Source organism: Lolium perenne, chromosome 3 (assembly GCF_019359855.2).
Source record: "Lolium perenne isolate Kyuss_39 chromosome 3, Kyuss_2.0, whole genome shotgun sequence".
Taxonomy (NCBI): Eukaryota; Viridiplantae; Streptophyta; class Magnoliopsida; order Poales; family Poaceae; genus Lolium; species Lolium perenne.
This window is the reverse complement of record NC_067246.2, coordinates 128,169,340-128,174,404: the sequence shown is the minus strand read 5'-3', so window position 1 is coordinate 128,174,404 and position 5,065 is coordinate 128,169,340. Positions and strand designations below refer to the sequence as shown.

Below are 5,065 nucleotides of genomic sequence, written 5' to 3'. Positions count from 1 at the left end.
GGGCGGATCACCCCACCATCATTCTGAAGGAGTGCTACACCTTGGTTGTAAGTCCCCGCATTAACGGGTATGATTTCTCCAAGTGCCTTATGGATGGCGGAGCCAGCTTGAACATTATGTACCTGGAGACTCTGGAGAAGATGCAACTTACCAAGGAACAGCTCAAGCACAACACCACCGAGCTCCACGGGGTGGTTCCGGGTAAAAAAGCAAACTCTCTGGGCAGCATCAGACTTCCCGTGGCCTTCGGCGATGTGAATAATTTCTGCGAAGAGATGATCACGTTTGAGGTCGTGCCCTTCAAGAGCTCCTACCACGTCATTTTCGGCAGGCCCACCTACCACAATTTACACGCAAGGGCGTGCTACATCTACAATAAGCTCAAGATCCCGGGTCCTAACGGTATGATCACCGTATCCGGAGATTACAAGAAAGCTCGAGAGTGCGAAATAGGCGAAACCGCCTTCGCAGAATCTGTGATATCTGAAGAGGAGCTGCAAGGCTACAGAGCCGCGGTGGATCCAAAAGAAATGCATACCACCAAGAAGCAGATCTCCGAACAGAAAACCTCGTTCAAGGCCGCGATAGACACCAAGAAAGTCGACCTCAGGGTAGGAGACAGTTCCAAGCAGGTTGTGGCACCCCCGGGATCAGGGTTAGACAAATACCAGATCTTCGTCTGACATAAGCCTAACCTAGAGCTCGAGAGACTACAGTGAGAGAATCGGTAACACAACAGTGACTCTACGACTCAAAAAGTAATACAAGCTCATAACTGAGCGAAGAACCAAAGTATTACAAGCAGAGGTCACTGACCTGGCTGTGGGGACCCCGGACTAACTGTCCGAAATACCCTGTTATGTATATAGTTCACGATCCCATGATCAGTGCGCCGTGAACACATAACCGAACTGATATCAAATTACACCATCCATTACAAAGCGGAATAAGAAAATTACAATAAGGTCACATGACCATTACTTACATAACAGCCTCGAAGGGCCTAACTAAACATCAGAGTAGCATCATCACTTCAACAGCGCGGAGCCCAAGTCATTCGCCTTAAACCCTACAGGCAACTGACTGGGAAGACGTTCCTAGCTCGCATAGACGTCGCCAACTCCTTCTTCATCCGTCGTGTTCCTCCAAGTCTGGCCAAGTAAATAGCCAGGGACAAAGCCGTGAGTACATTTGAATTGTACTCGCAAACCATCAAGAAGGTACTTTGCAAGAGTGCAAGATAACAAGTGCTAATCTAAGATGACCAGAGGGAAGAGCTAATTTCTCTTGTGGAAATAGCATGAAGAAGAGAAGTAGTTTCCCTTGTGGATATAGCATATGAAAGAGAAATAGTTTCTCTTGTGGATATAGCATCCCGGCATCTCAGTTGGTGGGGACACTAAGAGGGTTCTATGACATCTCTATATCTTTATTGAAGAAGATACTTCAACAAAGTTCCACTACATAAAACACTAGGATGGGGGTAACCCAGTTTATTTCCTTTCCGACCATCTCCAAATGGTCAACCAAACCATTCTAGTACCCTTCCGGTACTCCGAAAACAAGTTCCTTTTTTTTTCTTTAGTAAACACTTTCTCAAACAAAACTCATCAGGCTAAGCAACAGCCATTTCAACCGTCCATGACCGCGGACACGGCTATTCGAATAGATTTGACTCTGCAGAGTTTGCACACTTTCCCCACAACTATCCGGATACCTATCGTGTGGGCATCATCCCCGCATAACAACATATGCCACGACGGATACCCGGACATAACCTTTCGCCCATTCGACTTAACACGAGGTCCTACCCTATGGAGTATGTACCTCCCCGGCACCGTGGCAGCTCACCTCCTTTTGAGCGTGGCTCCACCGCCAAGCCAGGAGACCCATAGTGTCTTCCGGACGGGTCAGCCCCGAAGGCCTCCCGTTATACTATTGTCCCAACCTTGACAACCCGGACTCGGGGGTAACCGTACCCTTGTATAGTTGTGCGGTGCCTCATGCTAAGAAGAGCAAACGTCAAGTTAAGCTCCGTGCCCATGTTGGAGTAGCTATGGTTGCGCGGGTTAATTGTCACGGGTGAATACTTAGGCGCCAAAGTTTTCGAAAACAAGATTTTCTTTTCAACCATCTTTGCCAAGATCATTTCCTTTCATAAACACACGCTTGGGTAAGTCCAACTCACCCAAGGTTTTCAAAAATTCTTTTCAACAAGGTATTTTTCCAAGGGGGTTCCCAACCTATAGTTTTATGAAGGAACTAAGAGTCACAATGACATGATGCTAGCCATCATACCACTAAGGGGATGATAATTGAGGTGTTAAGGGGATCATACATACTTAGGATAAGCATGTATAGGGACAACATAAGTTGGAAGATCCAACAAGGTTCAAGATGTTAATCATCATACCGCTAAGAAGATGATAATATAGATGGTCAAGGGGGCATACATGCTCAGTGGTATGCATGCATAAGATCAACAAGGGGTTCAACATACTCGAGAGTAAGTATGCGTAACATCAACAAGGGGTTCAAGAAGGGTGTCAAGAGGTCGACACACACAAGATAAGTGGGCATATCCCTCACACTTAGAAGGTACACCAAGATCATGATAATTACCACCATTTCCCTAAAGGGGATGGTAGGTGAGGTGTCAAAGAGAATCCAACATGCTCATGGTGAGCACGCTCCATCAACATAAGTAGATACCACACAAAATATATCGAGAGACAAGAATAACAACAAAGTAACCACGATATGTGATTCAACATTCAGAGATCAAGAGATGGCTTGCCTTGGTTGGCTTATTTGTCCCTGGACTTCTTCAACTCCATCAAATATGTATTCCAACAATAAAAATAAAATCCCCGTCCGATTCCACTTCTTCTTCTTCTCCAGAAGTGTTCGCATCTATCGCCGGAAAATATAAGAGGAACACAATAAACACATTGCACCAACAAAACAACATTCAACAAACAACAACTAACCATGCAGCCAAGGTATAACATACTAAGGACTTATAGATACCACAAAACAACTTTAAGAGTTTTAATTTAGAAAACCACATTTATTTACCTAGTAGAGGTATGAGTGCGTCACAACTTAGCAATTGCCTCTCTCGGTTATCACCATGGTATAAACCAAATATCCCCTGGTAGATAACATCATGAAGAGGACAAATGCATTAGTTTGGCATCAAACACATACACAATACAATTTCAAACATTTTTGGAAGAGTAGAAATCAGTTTTCCCAATTTAATTTGCTCCCAAAACACTACATCCAAAATAGGAAGCAAACCATCTATCACATCATTTGAAAACTTAAGAAAAATAATAGAGCTAAAGTTAAATTGCAGAGGTTTTGTTTTGCAAGCATAAAACATTGGTTGACCAATTTTTAATACAAAGAGTGGTTAAAGTTTTTAAAACAAACCAAAAAGTTTGGTACAATAGTCCATGCCACACATACACATTACTAACAGTACCAAATATGCATGAACAGAGACTAAAATTATTTTTCCTAGATGGCCAGTATTAAAACAAGACTAACCCAATTGGAATCACTCAAAAAGGTTGAACCTACAATTTTAGGACCTTGCTTGAATCTGACTGTACAGAAAACAAGATCTGTATGCCAAAAATTGTACAAAAAACCTAAAAATATGAGGTCAGTTGCATCTGAAAGGTATTGACAATACGGTTCTAATGCAATTGGTTTCACTCACAAATTCATCTCCAAGCTCATGGTATAAACAGACAAAGTCAGATCTGACCAGAAATTGATCTGTGAATCATTTCAATTCTAGGTGGTTATTTGAGGTGAGACCAATGGCAAAATAAAGCTAATGGAGAGGGCTTTCATCCCCAGTTGAGTTTGCTCAAAAAGGTTTTGTAAAACTAAACAAATCTAACAAACAGCGAAACAGCATGTTTTCAGAACTTTAATTACTCAGGAATATCTGCTACGAATTTGAGGATGAAACCAACGCCAAGTTGTAGATCTTTTCATAAGCTAACCGTGGAACTTTGGATCACTCGATTTGGAGCTGTACACGAGTTTTGGTGGATTTTACAAGTTCGTACCAGAATCTGAAACAGCAAGATGAAAGAAATTACTGCAAGGTTTTGGACGAATTTTGGTCAAGAACTTCAGATCTGAGGATAGGTGAAGCTTCTCCATGCTTGGACCAACATGCACCTGCATCAAGATCCAAACTTAGCAAGGGAGGAAGAAGAAGATGAGAGAAAACCATCTAGGATTGGGGAGAAGAAGGAGAGGGATGCTCTCATGGAGAGGGGGAGCTTGAGGGAGGGGGAGAGCTTCATCTTGGAGAGCTTTTCATGGCCATGGCCGGCCATGAAGCTAGGAGGAGCAGCAATTTCGTGGGGAGAGGTAGGAGGAGAGTGTGTGGGAGTGGAGGAAAGAGTGGGGAGTGGAAAAGTGAGAGCAAGTGAGGAGGGGGTGGGCTGCCAAGCCCCTTTATATAGAGGGAGAGGGGGTGGGCTGCCTCCTCATTGATTGGGTTGGTTGGGAGGTAGCCTCTTCATTGATTGGGTTAGATGGGAGGCTGGTTTGGGGAAGAGATATTTGACCCAAGCTGAATTTATTTGTGGCATTGGGAAGGGACAAAGGAGGAGAGGCTTCCCAAGGTGGAGTAATTATGTGAGAGAGAGGGAAATGGAGAGGCATGATGCATGTGTGCCATGGCATGGCCGGCCACATATTTTTGGCCATGCACAAGTGATCAACAAGAGATAATTGCTACACATGCATGACACCCAAGGTTGAGTGCCTCACAAATTACTAAAATGGTGGCCTAAAAAGATATACAATTTTAGGCAAAGTGATACTAATGCACAAGGGTGCTAAAGTAGATGGTGGTGACATTCTGACCTGATAAAAGATGTGTCCAAGAGATGATGGTGGTGATGGTGATTTAGACAATGGTAGAGCAAGGCTAGGAGAGATGGTGAGTGAAGTAACCATATACTCACAAGGATGAATATGGTGACATAAATCATCAGTTCATGATGTCAAGGTGATGATGGAAAATAATAAA

General features: G+C 43.5%; 1 long non-coding RNA gene across 1 annotated transcript; it reads right to left on the bottom strand.

Annotated features, from left to right (window-relative positions):
* Positions 1 to 2,538: 2,538 nt before the first annotated feature.
* On the bottom strand, positions 2,539 to 4,476 carry LOC127342373 (uncharacterized). The gene is made up of 3 exons (XR_007876601.2): positions 4,122 to 4,476; positions 3,079 to 3,154; positions 2,539 to 2,913 (listed from the first exon to the last, which is right to left on the bottom strand). It is a non-coding gene; the product is annotated as an uncharacterized lncRNA (long non-coding RNA).
* Between the last annotated feature and the right edge of the window lie 589 nt (positions 4,477 to 5,065).